Source organism: Spodoptera frugiperda, chromosome 5, assembly GCF_023101765.2.
Source record: "Spodoptera frugiperda isolate SF20-4 chromosome 5, AGI-APGP_CSIRO_Sfru_2.0, whole genome shotgun sequence".
Lineage (NCBI taxonomy): Eukaryota > Metazoa > Arthropoda > Insecta > Lepidoptera > Noctuidae > Spodoptera > Spodoptera frugiperda.
Window position 1 is genome coordinate 4,203,151 of NC_064216.1, and position 16,224 is coordinate 4,219,374.

The 16,224-nt window shown below is 33.8% G+C and overlaps 1 protein-coding gene across 4 annotated transcripts in view; it reads left to right on the top strand.

The window, feature by feature from the left end:
• Nucleotides 1-16,224, top strand: part of LOC118271685 (uncharacterized) — a 256,520-nt gene that overhangs the window by 101,029 nt on the left and 139,267 nt on the right. Inside the window, exon 1 of one of the 4 annotated variants that reach the window (XM_050693582.1) lies at nucleotides 10,186-10,540. The exons of the other annotated variants lie outside the window; for them this stretch is intronic. The gene's annotated coding sequence lies outside the window, so the exon portion shown is untranslated. Of the gene's footprint in view, nucleotides 1-10,185; nucleotides 10,541-16,224 lie in introns of those variants that run through there. 4 annotated transcript variants of the gene reach the window in all.

Genomic DNA, 16,224 nt, shown 5'->3' on the forward strand with positions numbered 1-16,224 from the left:
CGAAACAACTATCGGCACAAGCATAGCCGAATCCACATTCCACATGTCGATTTATTATTTATTTATTTATTGCTACTATGGCATGTCAACAGAATAAGCATAAACATTAATAAAAAACAAGATAAAGACACAAGATCATGTGCTTATGCTTATGCCAATTTATAGACATGCACCACATTCACAGTATTAACACAATTAAAATGTTATAAATAATGTTGTATTGTAATTCTCTTTCTATAAACTTTTTAATTTACCACGATTGACATACCAAGCATTTGAAGCTGATATACCATTGGTATGCCTTGGTATCTAAGGCATTGCATAGTTTCGTATTCTATGTACTATGTATAATTGTGTTGCATCAGCATATGATTATATCGCAGATATATTAATAGTAGGAGATAATTATAGTTGAGTGATGCTTCGACTCGAATGGTCCGGCTCGGCAGGAGTGATACCACGGCCTCACAGAAAAAAGACGTGAAACAACGCTTGCGTTGTGTTCCGTCCTGTGACATAAGATAAGTCTACAATAATCACGATTTTTGTATGTTCATTTTATTCTATTACTTTGTTTATTTTGCTAAAAGTAGCAGCAAATATAAACCAACTATGATTGAACGATCTAACTATCACTATTCACGATAAACGAACTGCCAGATTTTACCCTAAAGATACAGTAACTTAAAAAGTTTTCCAATGGAGAGAGAATCTCGCCTTCGCACCTTCAAGGTCACCGTATCAAACTTCAAAGATTTTCACTGTCATAAACTTAAATTTTTCATCGAAACTTCGAGAAAAAATGTATCAGATAATAATGCTGCATTATCATGATGAGCATTACGGAGTTTAGAAGAAACTTTGTTATTAGGGAAATGAGAACGGTGGCCAAGTTTGGACGTGAGCGCTGATATAAAATATACCGATTTATACTTGAGATTTTTCTAGATGAAGTCGCAAGATTAAAAACATTAGGTGATGTGTTATTAGAGGTTCTGAAATGTTTAACTTAGTTGATGGTCACTAATTTATTTTTGTAATGCATGTCAATTCTTTACTCAATATAATACATTTAAAGTTTATTATTGTGGCAATGATTCGATTAGTCTCTTTGATTATGAAAATAAGGGTTATAGTAGAGTAGCGATTATTTAGTAGGTCACTCTTGCTTCTGTCCCAAAGTCGATCATCATAGCAGACGGATCAGCTGATGGTAAGCAATCGCTACCGCCCATGAACACCCGAATCACCAGAGGCTTTACAAGCGCATTGCTGACCTTTTAGAGCTTAGGAATTTAAGAGTTGATTGGATTGTTGATTGACTTGCTACTCAACTAAAATACTAGTGCTTAGTACTAATGCAAACTAGATATTACTATAACCTTTCTAACCTGTTTGTGTGAATAGTTTCTGTAGGTAAACTATTCACACAAAATAAACCTACAGAATATGTATACTACATAAATACCTGTTAGCTACATATCGCTCACAGAGGGGAAATGGTTCCAATCTATCACAGGAGACGTAAACTACGTTGCGTTTGTTATCTATCGCGCAACGCTTAGATGTATCGAGCGTTAATCCCTATAGGTGAATAAAATATTATAATATAGGTGTTTGTGATGGGAAATTATAAATCGTTTATTAACTAATTTAAATTATTATGTACGTGCAACGTCACGCCTTTTATTCCCGAAAGGGTAGGCAGAGGTGCACATTACGGCTAATGCCGCTATATAATGTACATCCATTTTTCACCATTTGTTTTATTATAAGTCCCATGTAATATGGGGGTGAGCCTATTGCCATATATTGGGCACAATTCTAGGATCCGTGCTACTACTGAGAAATTTTCGAAAAACCGAAAAAAGCCCAGTAATACTTTGCCCGATCCAGGAATCGAACCCGAGACCCCTTGCCCGGCAGTCGCATTTGCAACCAACGAGGCAGCAATTATTATGTTTTGTTTCGTATTAATTATAATCGAGAATGTTTTGCTCAAGATTATGTTGTTTTATAATATAAATGACTAGTATTACCTAATATCTAACGACAAGAGTATGTTATGTTTATGCTCGAAGCTAGCAAGGACCATCCATGTATACACTAATGACCTCTGTAATGATACATGACCGATCACTTGTTCAATTTGACCTCACGTATGTTGGAATTAAAAAAGTTTTAAAATAAAAAAGTTTAATGATAATTGCTAAGAATTGGTCTTGTAGTCGCATCAGTGATCGTGATTTATGTTTAAGCTAAGTTGGATTAACATTTACTTTGTTTTTTTTTTAATTTTCTTCTTAAACGTTGCCCCATATCCTACTATTTTAAGAAAGTAGGTTAGGTTAGCCTAGGTTAAGAAGGGACAAAGAGTAGCCTATGTCACTTTCCAGCTCTCGAACTAACTTCATACAAAAAATCATGTCATAAACTTGCTCCGTTGAGACGTGAAGAAAGGACAAACATAATTACACTCTTTCCCATTTATAATATTAAAAGTATAAATAAAGGAATAACGGTGATTTTCTACCAGAGATGTGCTATGCTACGACGCGTTGGGCTCCCCAATCATCTTCATTCGTGCACATAGTTTAGCACTAGTGGAAACGGAGGGGGCTAAGCTATGTTTTATAATATGAGAGGATGTTCACCATGGATGGCTTCCCTACTATCGATAAATCGCATACTCGAGCTGCGCATCTTCCTCGTACAGCTACTTTCCGGCGGCGCATCATCTTACCACATCTTTCTCGCACATCTACATAGCTTAGTATCAGTGGAAACGGTCACATAGTTAGCTATTACATCTTCGTAGCATAGCTACATAGCACATCTCTGGTAAAAAATCACCCTTAAACGCAACTCTTAACCTAATTCCTTCTTATAATATCTTCTTACTCTTCACTCACATTTACTCAAACTTGTAACCAGATTACCAACATAGTTAAGTAGATACTATTTATTTTCTTCTCTCTCCACACTAAAGGACCGTATCGAAATCAGATTTTCTCACATATAACTTGAAGGCATAATTCCGTTACTTATATTACAGGAGTAAAACATTAACTCAATACACGGGCTTGACATGGCCGTCCAACTTTTAATGATGAGGGTCGAATACAGTATAATTTTGAGACACGCTTCGCTGTTGATTCGGGGTGTGGTCTAAGATGGGAACTTTTAGCGGGGGACGTGTGAAAAAAATGATTGTTAGGAATTGGTTTTATTCATTATTATGTTACACACTTGAATCAATATAGTGACAGTTTTTATAATATTAAGAATTATTCCAACCGTGTTGATTAATGCGGACCTTCTCCGTGTGAGAAGACGCCTTTAGTCAGCAGTGGCCACTTGTAGGCTGTCGATGTGAAGAGTTAACCAGAGGTGCTTATTAAACGTAACATCTACATTTACATGTCTGGGTGAGAATTTTGAAGTTTTATTACCACTGTATGAATGTAAGTTGTATGAGTCTAAGTGGTTTTAATATTTAAAAGTTAAATGTGTATCAATTGTTAAATTATACTGGGGTGGATATTCACATCGGTCACCATCCACATGTGTGTCACACACACATCCGATGCTGCATCGTTTAAGATAATGCAAAATTGTTTTTTTTTTTGCATCTAACCTATATATATTTTTAAATAGGAACTTTTTTGTTTTGTGAGTTAAAATGACAATGCCAGATCCTGCCCCACTTAATTTCATCAATGTACAAGAAATGTAAATTAATCAATATTATGCAATGAAAATAAGACCCTTGGTTACTTAATTATTATTCTGATAAAGTTGCGGATAAAAAGTAGGAAATAAAAAGAATTTAAAAAACCTAAGGCCTATTTCCTGTATTTATCGCGACTATCTGCGTTTCTTAGTACGCTTGCACAAGGAACACAAAGAGTCATTCAATAAAAAAAACAGATTTATTAATGTAATGTGTACGGATTTTAATATGAATTTGGTATAAATACATACTGTTAGTTAATTTATTTTTTTATAATATATATTATAATGAATGCATATTCTAATTATTATTTCGTGTTTGAACGTTAGTGATTAGATGTAACGAAACGTCATTGGCGTGCGTGCGTCAGTTATATTCAAAAAGTCATTATTTGACATTCGCTCTGTCTGTTCTGTTTACATTGTTGTTTCGTTATGACTATGAATTAAAAATAGGATTACTAAAGGTGATATTGGTGATGACATTCCTTCCTTTCATAGCTAAACACCCTATGATAGCATTGTAATAATATAAAGCACTTAATTTAATTATTTCTACCATTATAACTGCAATTAATCTTAACTGGTTCCTAATCTAAATGTAATATTTTGTTCTTAGATTTATATAAAAACCGCAAGGTCTAAAGGCTTTTAATAATGTTTTTAGTTATCACTAATAGAGCAACAATAGAATGCTACATTTCGCATGCCTGTACAATATATTTTTTGGTGGAGCAAAGCTCTATAGATATTCTGGCATTGTCATTTATTTATTAGTTAAATTGTAAAACGGTATGTTTACTATTACTAAAATTAAAATATTGTTTAAAAAACTTTAAAAAAAAAATCTCATCGCAGTATCTTTTGCCTTGTACCACACAAAATGTACCGAATCGTGATGAATATCTAAAGCAGTTTGTTCAGTCACGAATTTGTCTGTAACTTTGTGTGTTCGCACTCTCAATACTCCAATATTCATATCATTCCAATTAACGATTTTGAAATATGTTGACATATAAAACATATGTTCAATTCTCTGTTTAATTAGCATTGTAGACTCCAAATGGAGGATGTACTCATATGTTAATCATGTTGGTGTATAGATTCATTTTAACCCGACTCAAGTTTTATTGCCTACTGCCTCGTTAGTTGAGTATTCGTAGGATAGTCATAGTCGTAGGACGGGCAGAGGTCTTTTCGGTATAATCATTTTTTAGCAAAAGCACGAAGTATGGAATTACTCACCTGGTAAAAAGTGCGCGAGCATTATATTTTAGTATTATCACTGCTTTATTTGTGTTAATGTAATTGGTGTAGAGCTGCTGTGCTAACATAATAAAATAAATATATCTGCACCTCCATCTACTATAGATCTGACCCGAAGCTGCAGTCTACCTACGGGTTACCGGGGCACCGGCTCGAAGACCAGGAGTAGAGTCGATGATTTTTAGTCAGTAAACGTCTGACACTTACTTTTCTCGCCTCAACCTAGGTCGGAGCAGCTATAGGATGATTTTTCCCCTTTTTTTTTACAAATAGTGCAAAATGCATTATTAGACCGTATGCACCGTAAAATTTCATTTTTATACTTACTCTTTTAAATCTCTTTTTAGAGCATCTATTTTTGTAGCCGACTTTACAATGAATGCACACAGGCATGAAACTAGTCGGGAAGGCTTAAGTTAGTTCAGTCAAATCGGATTTATGGATATTTTTGAAGAGTTAATCGGATTTGTGAAACGCCCGTTTGTTCGTCTGATATCACACTAATACTATAAATGTGAAAGTTTGTTAATTTAGATGTTTCTCGGTCTTGATGAAATTTAGTATACAGACAGGGTATGAGCTGATTTGAATGATAGGATCTTTTTATCCCACAGCGGTTGTTGCTTTGGAAACTACACAAATATGCTGTCAGTGCGCTGTCAGCGGGCGGGCCGCGAGCTTACATCTCTTTTTGTATTGACGTTATGAAATATATTATACGACATAAGATTTAAAGTTTAAATGTAAATGAAAAGTTTATTAGACGTAGCCACCACGACAACTAATTAATCTAATTAACCTAACATGGCTTTTAGAAATCGTGTTTGCCAAATTAGGCATGGATTATGAGGACAATCGTCATGTCGCATTGATTGATTCATTATCATGTATGTATGTATGGATACCTACACATATATCTTATACCAAAAATTGGTGGTACATTGAAACGCTAACATTAAGAAGCATTTATTTCGTTGTTTTGACTAGTTTAAGTCATGCTAGAGGCTTATATTCATGAGCAGTATTCCGTGATACGGCGATTGTCGCGCTGCTACTGATGATGCAAACTAGTCGGGAGTAAGTCAAACAGTTACGTGAGTAAGTCGATAACATAATAATTAAATTTAGTATGTCTCAAAAGTTATACCTAAATAAAAATATCCTTAAACAACTTCCATAACATACTACAATCCCCATCAAGCAAACATACAAAACATTAAATACTTCCTCACATAACATACGATTTTTATTCTCATAATTACATATTCATATTCCTTATGTAACCCCATATTTACTCTAAAACAATGGTGTCTGAAAATATACGGTTCGTTCCACCGTATTACGGCTACGTTTTGAATTCAGTTTCAGCTGAAAATTATATATATGTGAATGTTTGTTTGTATGTTTGAGTTAAAGTATGCATTGAACACAATTCAAGTAAGTAGAGGACTACCTAGCGGGCTTACCGGGGCTCCAGCTCGAAAAGCAAGAGTAGGAACGGGGTGGTTTTTAATCAGTAAGAGTCTGACACTTTCACTTGCCTCGCCCAAAAATATGATGAATTTTTCCCCCTCAAAAAAGCTACGTTGCAAACATTAAAAATATTTAAACATTTACTTAGATCGATCATAACACTCCATGAATGCGAATAACATTAATTATTGAGATAGACTAGAAAATCACTAATCTTCACATTCACAAGGCTGCACATCAAGCTATACAAAACCATTATAAATTGACCGTCGAACTTGTAGAAAGATCATACAAAGTGAGACCATGATAAACTGGCATTGTACAGCTACAAACTCGAAAAGTATTAAAAACTATAAAACTCTATTTACTCTTCTAGAACTCACTTTCATATGCGATCAAAAGTTCAACCTACATTCGTCACGTCACATAAATAAAATTCAACGTCACGAGCAAAGACGCGGCTCAAGGCAATATTTCTTATATAAATTTTGCATATGAGTTACTGGAGCAAGCCTTTTGAAATTTTAGACTGAAATTGGACGTGCCTACTTGAAACGAGAACCTACTTATAATTAAGAAGGGCTATTCATTTTGATGCAACATTTCGTGGCTGGTAGCTTAGTATTTGTTAAGGAATGAAGGTACTTATGTATGTATGTATGTTTTAGTTAACTTGGCTTGTTTACTGAGTAGGTTTTATTAGGCTTTTATGTTACCTGCAAATGTAACGTTGTTTTGGACTAACTAGCTCAATACAATACTTATAACTCTGCATTTAACTCTGTTTCTTTTTTCTTCTCTAATTATTTCTTTTGATTTATTGCATTGCGGGATCCAAAACAGTTATTCTGTCCCTGTGACGCGCCGAACTTCAGTGTTCCAGTGTTTTCATGGTTGTAACAACATACTTTAGATCTTGGCTTTCAAGAGTTGCAGCGGTTTTGAAAGTTTTTCCACCAAAGATGTGCTTTGCTACTTTACTGTGGATGCGTTAAGCTTCCACCAATCATATTCGTTGGTATACATAGCTTAGCACTGACGGAAATGGACTCATCTGTGCTATGTTTTTTATATGGAATGATGTGTGCTATCGATATGTGCTATGGATGCGTGCTATGAATGTGTGCTATGGATGGCTTACCTACTATCGATACATGGCATACTCGAGCTGCGAATCTTCCTCGCACTGCTACATAGCTTAGTATCAGTGAAAAAGGTCACATAATTTCGCAGCTCATCTATAACATCTTCGTAGCAAAGCTACATAGCACAACCCTGGCGGAAAAGCAGCCTAAGTATAAAAAAAATGAGAATAAAAAAGTCTCAAAACACATGCCTTCAGCGACTAATATCAACAGACATATTATTACATTACAGACATCATACAGAATAAAACGTAACAAGTAATGCAACACCCATTAGACCCATTACCCATAACATACACCATACCATATAAACTTCTTAAGTATCGACGTGCCAAGCTCCGTCCATTTATATCAATATTTCCTTTGGGAGACGAACTCTAATACAGCAGTCTTTGACGTAGCTCTCTCATTAAAACTTGATGCTATTTAGTTTTATGATACCTATCTTCCACTTCTATAAGTCGTAAGGATGTTTCGAGAGCGCATTTCTAATGATTGTTATATGGAATAGGTATTCGCTTTTCGTTCTATGTATTCTGGACTTAAGGAATATGAGTAATGAATAAATAAATAAAGATGCCAGTATGTAGGTGTTTGGGAAAAACTTAATGATGATTTAATCCTATTGTATGTTCTGCTAGTAATATTTTAACAATTTTTCCTACCTTAGTTTTATATAGATACTTTGGTCCACTAATTTAACACATCCATAGTGTAAAATTACACACCCTAATTTTACACATCCATGTGTGTAAAATTACACACTGATGGACTATAGAGAGATACCCAAATACGGATCAAAGAGCAGCGAACTTCTGAAAAAAATGTGTATAAAAAAAATGTGTGCACCTATCGTATATGCCAACTAAGGATAATTATTGAGCTATGGCTGGTCGCAATAACAAAACAACATCTATTTCAAAACCTCTTAAAAATAAAAATACTTCATAATATTGAAGTTAAATAAAATCTCAATTTATTCTTCTGTGAAAATGTTTGCACTAAATTTGTCTTCCACGTCAAACGGTTAAAGAAAAATAAACCTTATCGTTGTGAGAAAATCCTCACGTTCTGAGAAGCTGCTTCGAGTATTATAAACATCTGTAGGGGGCGCCACCCACAACTTTATAGAAAACAAATAAGCTTAAGTGGAAATGTTTTTCTTAGTTTGACCTCTAACGTCTTTGGAAGATGAGATAATAATATAGAATTTAATACATTCTGATGTTTTCGTAGAAAGGTGATAAATATAGAACAGCAACCATGTCAAACTTATAACATATTATTGTTAAAATATGTAACTTATTACTTCATAAAGAAAAGAACTATAAAAATCTGCAATTTTTGCAACAGACATTTCTTTTTCTTTTCCTCTTAATTTTCTTCTGATTTATTTCGTTGCGTGATCCAAGACAGTTATTCATGTCCCCGAGACGCGTCGTATTTCAGTGTTCCGATGTTTTCATAGTTGTATCTACTGTAGATCCTGGGTTACAAGAGTTGCAGCGGATTCGGGAGGTTGTAGTAGGCTTGTCCTAATAAAAAAATCTTCGCAACGAAATAAAGTTTATTATTGTAGGTTGAAGGCTAAGTAAGCATGCTAGCAATACAAGAGAAAATTGGCTGCTAAACACATTATAATGTATGCATCTCTGCCTATAACTTTGAATCATCAATCTAAAAAAACTGTTCCTCTAAGTAATCTACTGAGCTATCCATTTTACACCCCGACTAAAAGAGACTCAAAGATACATTTCAGGAACCAACAAAAGATATAATGAAAAGAGCTATCCTAGAAACTTCATATCCATCACTTTCAAGGAGTTCCTCAAGATTTATTTAAAGTGATTAATCACTAAAGTAACTAATGACGTCATCCAGATGAACCGCTCAAAAACAATGCCCATTTAAGTCATTAAAGTCTTCAACAGAATTTCTCTACGTCACAACGCGGAATGAGAAGGGCCATTCTAAAATTGCAGTCCATTGTTGAAGAACGCCGTTGGTCATTATGATCCAGCGGCCCGGCCATTGTCTTCCAAGATATCCATAAATCCAATGAAAACATTTCCGTCCTCGCAAATCGATTTCTGTTTTCGGATGATGTACCGATAATTGAAACCGTTTAGGCGTAATTTATTTTGTTATGCTTGAAGAGGTTTTCAAGTTAGCTGCCTATTCGTGGTATTAAAAAAGTTTGGAATTTTTTGTCCCGAATTTGTATGAGATAATTTTAAAATGAATCTTGAATTAATAAAATCCATCTAGAATTTCTATCATATAATATATTATAAAATTTTCAATCATACAATAAACGCACGAAAATACATTTTTGACAAACAGCATACGATAAAAAAGGCAAACAGCCTAACCCGATTTCAGCTAGAGAAGACAACTCCTCAGTTTATGAATCGCAATTTTCATTCTAAAGGAAACCGTTTTTTCTTTCACAATTCCCACTAATTTGAAGCAACCCAGTTTCCCGTTTCCAGTTGCAACGTGTGTATCTATAGTGTATAGTGCAACAGTAGGCAGTTGCTCGTCCATTGTCGCGAGATGACAACGTTAGTCGCTCGGCGACCGCGCTACCGAACTGTCGTGCCGCGATGATCCGAACACAAGGCGCGGGTTCAACGAATTTCTAAATTTGAAATATAGAACAGTGATTCGAAAAAAAACCGTTATATTTGTGCCAGTGAATAAATAAAAAAAAATACAATTTGTTCAGAATTAACCTATTTGAAAGTTTATATAATAGTTGGTGTTTTGTAGTTTTATTATAATCATAGTGTTAATTATTCATAAAGTTTCAACTGAATAAGCTGTTCGTGTTTTCATAGAATATTTTAGTGTTTATTGGATAAACTTTGTAAATATAAACTTTTGTGTAGTACGTCTATATTTCTGGGAATACCAATACAAAGGTAAGTAAGTTTGTTAAAGTGCTTTTATTTATACAAAATCCATAGTAGGTAATTATTAGGTTGAATTGCCTATATACAAAATTAATAGGATTACTTTTTTTAATTAGTTTTGTGTGTAATTTATTTATTAAATACAACGATCAATATTTGGATAGAAATGTTTCTTAATTTTGACAACATAAGTATTACAATAATGCCTTATGTAGATTAATTCATTTGTTTTTGTAAATGTTAAAATAATAAAAAAAAAACAAAATAAAATTAAGAGCAAAATTAAAAATAATCGATATTCGAATTACTCAAATAAACATAAATATTTAATCGCTACTGACGACAGTTGATTACAGTAACTATTAAATTAAAACTTTAATACATACATACTTAAATAAACTACCCTTTTTCATGGGGTAAGCAGAAGACCATAGATCGTATTTAAATAGGACCCATACATTTTTCTACTGCTTTCTGCATATTATGTACACGCATTTTAGGTGTTAAAAAACCAGCACTTTTGTACTAATGTCGTGATTCTAGTCTGTATATAAATCTATATTAAATATATTCAAGGACGGCTGCTTCTGGTAATACAAAATAATATGCAGCATGGAGGTCACTTATATGACTTAAATGGATCCAGGAGTAGTACTCGTCTACAGAAGCATAATAAATAATACTACAACTAAATATTTTAAACAAAATAAATAATGAAATAAATCAATGTTAAATTCTGTGTAAACTGCTACAATGTACCTTGACTACACAAGAGCTGTAATGTTGTAATGAATGTTTAAATTAGTTCAAAGAGAAAAACATAGGTACTTTTCGGCTTAACTATTTAGCTTATTTTCTATTTCGTACATAGTCATAAGTATTTGCTCTTGCTTATTTAAAAAAAGTAAAAGTTCGGAGTAATTTCTAATTTCGAACAAAGAGAAATAAAACTAAAATAATCTTGTAACTTAAACCAAATGAAATCTTACAGCAATGTAATCACAGTTTTTGTTTAACTTGAAAATGTTTCAGGCTTTTATAATTTATCGAAACGAGTTGGGTATTATCCTTCACTATTTGGTAATAAATATGCTACCTATAACAGGTGTGCCACCTACTAATAGAAGAAAAAAAGAAAAAACACACGCTAAATTAACAAGTGGCATGTATAGTTTACACAAAATATTTGTAAATTCATGCGATTTCATAAAAAAGTCCAATGTTTGTGGTCAAAAAGAGGACTAGTTCAGCACGTGTAAGACAGGACCTTAAGCTTTATATTCTACTGGCCTTGATTGGTATTCTACTCTGTCTACCTGTTTTTTATTGGTACAAGCCGACACCACCAAACCAATCCCAAACCACCAAAACATCTGAACATCGACCTAGGAACACGAACAACTGTCTTAGATCTCACAACGAAATAAATCAGAAGATATCATTCGAAGAGAACCTAGCCTACCTCTACGAATTTCTCAAAACACAACCTTATGTAATAAATAACACGGTCTATAAATAAAACTCCTGTATCTTCACATTACACATCCAATACAACTTGGCTGGAATTTCATTTAACGCTCATTGTGCTCATAAACATCCGAGTGGAAATACCAGGGAACGTACATGAATGGACTCCAGGCACAATGTATTGGACTGACATGAGTCCACCTGGCATTTGTATGGCCTAACAAGGCCTTATTCAAGGCTCTAGTGTGAGTTACATAATGAATACGTGTGTTTGTGTCTATTGCTTATGTAATACATTAGTTGGCTATTTATTTGAAGTTCTGATGTGGATAATTATGGTAGTAAATTATTAATGCAAATTAATGAACCACCAGCTTTAGCTTCACTGACGGACAGACTGACAGATAATTTTTTTCTTTATTTGTTGACGTTTCAAAAGTACCTATTTATGGTTTAATTGGAATAAATAATTTGACTTTTGACTTTTTGAACATTAATTTTCCATTTCTATTAAAGCATTACGACGATATATCTATCTGATATCACTCGGTCTCATTAACTTACCGTACCGTAGTTATCCAGTTTGACATTTGCAGCAAAACATAACGCAAGCGTGAATCAATCACGCCTATTTTTTGTGAGACCGTAGTTTCACTCAGTTGATCCATTGGTGCCGAAGCGTGGTCCTCCCATATTATTGAAAAAGTTTCATATCTAAATCTACAACCAACATTGATTAGATCAAGAATAATATGATCTCAAGTTAGTATTGCAAACTTGTGAAAAATAAAATCAACAAATAGAAATATCTTCACACAGAAATATTATAAGCACATGAAAATTCCCATTTAAATTAAAATTTGTGTTCAGATGAAACAAAGGGAGAAACGATGAGACAACGTTTTTAAATTAATTCCTTTTTATGAGAGTCCGAATAATCGCCATTCCTCGTATTATTTACGACTTTGCGTTTAAATTGTATTCGCACGGTTTAATGTTTCTGTGACCACAAAGTGCAATGTTTTGAAAAGAAATATTTTTTAATGATAATACTTTGTAATTGAATCTTTTGGGCAGTGGAGTCCAAGTGTACAAATAATTTGTTTACAGAAATATTGTAACAAGATGGTTGATATTACAGATGGTCGAAAGGCTGGTTATTAATCTTCATTTAAAAATGTCAATGCTGCCACTATCGAGAGGCAATTTTTGTAATCTCCAACCCGCTTGTGAAGCAAGAACGGCAAACTCCACTTATGTAGAGGAGGGTTCATAGTTCACCAATAGACTATCGTGCGCTGTTGATGTGTCAAAAAATTTCGCATGGCTCTAAAAATATACGGCCCTAAAAATAGACCTATAACCTAGTTATAGGTTCTGGTAACGACTAACCAACCTTGAAAAATTCTCTCGTGCCCATAAGTGGACCTAGTAAATAGGTCACATGACTACGTACGGTTATTGCAATTTTACCTGACCTCATATTATGGTAATTTGGAACATAACCTTGCCTATAACTGGCTCACTAATGCCCATAAATTATGGTCTAACCACTTTAATAGGCTTTGCACGGGAAGCGATCAGTGATCCAAATATATAAGTTTGGCCATATTTTGCGGTGAAAGTTTTGCCATAACATACGGCTAGATCTTTCCTGACAAACAAGATTTTCTTACGTAATAAATAAAATTATGAGTGAAAATGTTACAGACTAATTTATAGACGAAAATAAGTTACTACGAAAATAACTAAATATAGAATTCTATTTTAGCGTGATCCTGATTTTTATGATAATGTTTTTAGACAACTGTAATATTCCTAACAATAGCAAAAAATGAGTAATGCTTTCTAATAGTTTAATGGCTAATGGATTTAAAAGTATGATAAACAAATTTTAACAATGAATTAAGTTAACTGTGGGAGAGCCATGCTTCGGCACGAATGGGTCGGCTCGACCGGAGTGATACCACGGCCTCACAGAAAACCAACATGAAACAACGCTTGCGTTGTGTTTCTTTGTGTAAGTGAAGTTACCGGCGGCTCAATTACCCCCTTCGCAATCTTTTACCAATCCCCAAATCCCTAACAACCCATAAATTCCTAACCTCCAAAAGTCAGCAACGCACTTGTAACGTCTCTGGTGTTTCGGGTGTCCATGAGCGGCGGCGATTGCTTACCATCAAGTGATTCGTCAGCTCGTTTACTAGCTTATACGATAAAAAAAGTTTTATTTCAATACAGTATAATCCTTATCGATTATGAACCTTAAAAACTAAGAAATAAAATTTAATATAGTGTAAAGAATGGTCTTAATATCTGTTCAGTCCTTGGAAACCATCTTTGATTTCCACTTCAGGGCGTTTTAAATGACCAACATTGTTTTACCTTTTCGTTTTCTTCTAGTTTCCTTTACTTACTAGTAGAAAACCCGTTTAGGTAGATATTGAAGGCACTTCTAAGAGATTCTGGTTCATTGGTTATGTTAAAGTGGTTGCTTGAAGGGGTTTCGTCTTTGAAACGTAGGTCGAGTAAGGAATAGGGTAGGTGACTATTTTTTATTATAATATTTTAAAAGAATTAGACACGTATTTTTTATTTTCTTCCGTAAACCAATACTTTTGAAGATATATTGATTTGAAATATCGCGTGACGTCATGCCTCGTCTTCATTCCTATTATATAGTAGCTATGGTAATAGATATACCTTATTTTACTCTTGGAAATATACCGAGTATACATATAGAGCTTAGCCAGGACGCAAGTGGCGAGCTGGTATTCGGCGTGGAGGACTAACGGGGAGGCCTTTGTTCAGCAGTGGACGTCTCCGGCTATTAAAGAGTATGATGATGATAGAGCCTAGCATGCATTCATGTAAAATGTAGACTCATTATTTAAATAAAAATGCAGAATCTATATAACTTCTAAAAACCTTTTTCAATAATTCGTGCCGTACATAAAATGTTTTAATTTGATTCTAATTATATTATAGGGGTTTCTCCGCTTAGTAGGAAAATACCATAGCAACATTTTGATAAACCAATAAATATTTATTGGTGGTCTTATAATGTTGATGGAAATTTTCCTAATAATACATTGTAATACCGGGAACAAGATTGGAAAATTAATGTTCTGTTCAAAATTTTAGTAAAGAGCTTAACTGGTCGTTTGCATGACGTGCCCCGACTTTTGAGGAGTCAAATTCCATTCGATGAAACCAATTTTCGAAAAACCGAAAAAAAAACAGCATTACTTTGTTCCACCCGGGAATCGAACCCGATACACCTAGCGCGGCAGTCGTTTTGCAACCACTAGACTCAAGATACGGTCAAGACTTGCTTAATCCAATAACAATCTACGTAGGTCCTTGAATAAATAGGTAATTGAATAAATATGTACTAATATTTTGGTATTTAGTGATCTGTCAATAAATTTTCTTTTCCACTCAAAAGATTTGAGCGATAGACGGATATAAATGATAAGGACGGTCTATATTTCTACGTTATTTCATTTCTTACAATATCTTTTTCTTTTATGCTACCTATGATAAAGATAAAAGTTTATCAGTCTGTATGCCTCCCTAGAGATATTTTTATTTATTTCTTTTATATTCTAATATTGTAAGTATTGAAAGTAAGAGTAAATATTTATGTAAAATATTATATTTATACATATCTATGATTGTAAATTGTATTGATTGTTGCGTGGTGTAAATTGTAGCTTATATCACTTTCCAGCCTCCTAAAAATCTTCAGACAAAATATCATAACGATTACTCCGATATGTGAAATGCAAACACGCTAACACATAATAATTATCTATACTAATATATGTATAAAGCTGAAAGGTTTGTTACTTTGTTTGAACGCACTGATCTCCAAAATTACTTGTACGATTAGAATAATTATTTTTGTGATGGATATTGCATTTATCGAGAAAGGCTATAGGCTTATAAAACATCACGATATGACGAACAGAATCCGAGTAGATGGCCATTTATGCAAATACGAATGTACCTCACGCCTCTGTATTTTCTTTACGCCTATGTTTATGTAGTAGCTCGGAAGTAGCTAGTTAGTAGATAAAAGTAAACAATATACTAACAAGCAATTTTCCAATTAATTACTCTCAGTGTTATTAGAAGCCAGATGATACTGTGTATTTAGAAAAACGTCTAGAAAATAATTACATACTTTTTCTCCGTAAGAGCGTTCTAGATTTTTTATTAAT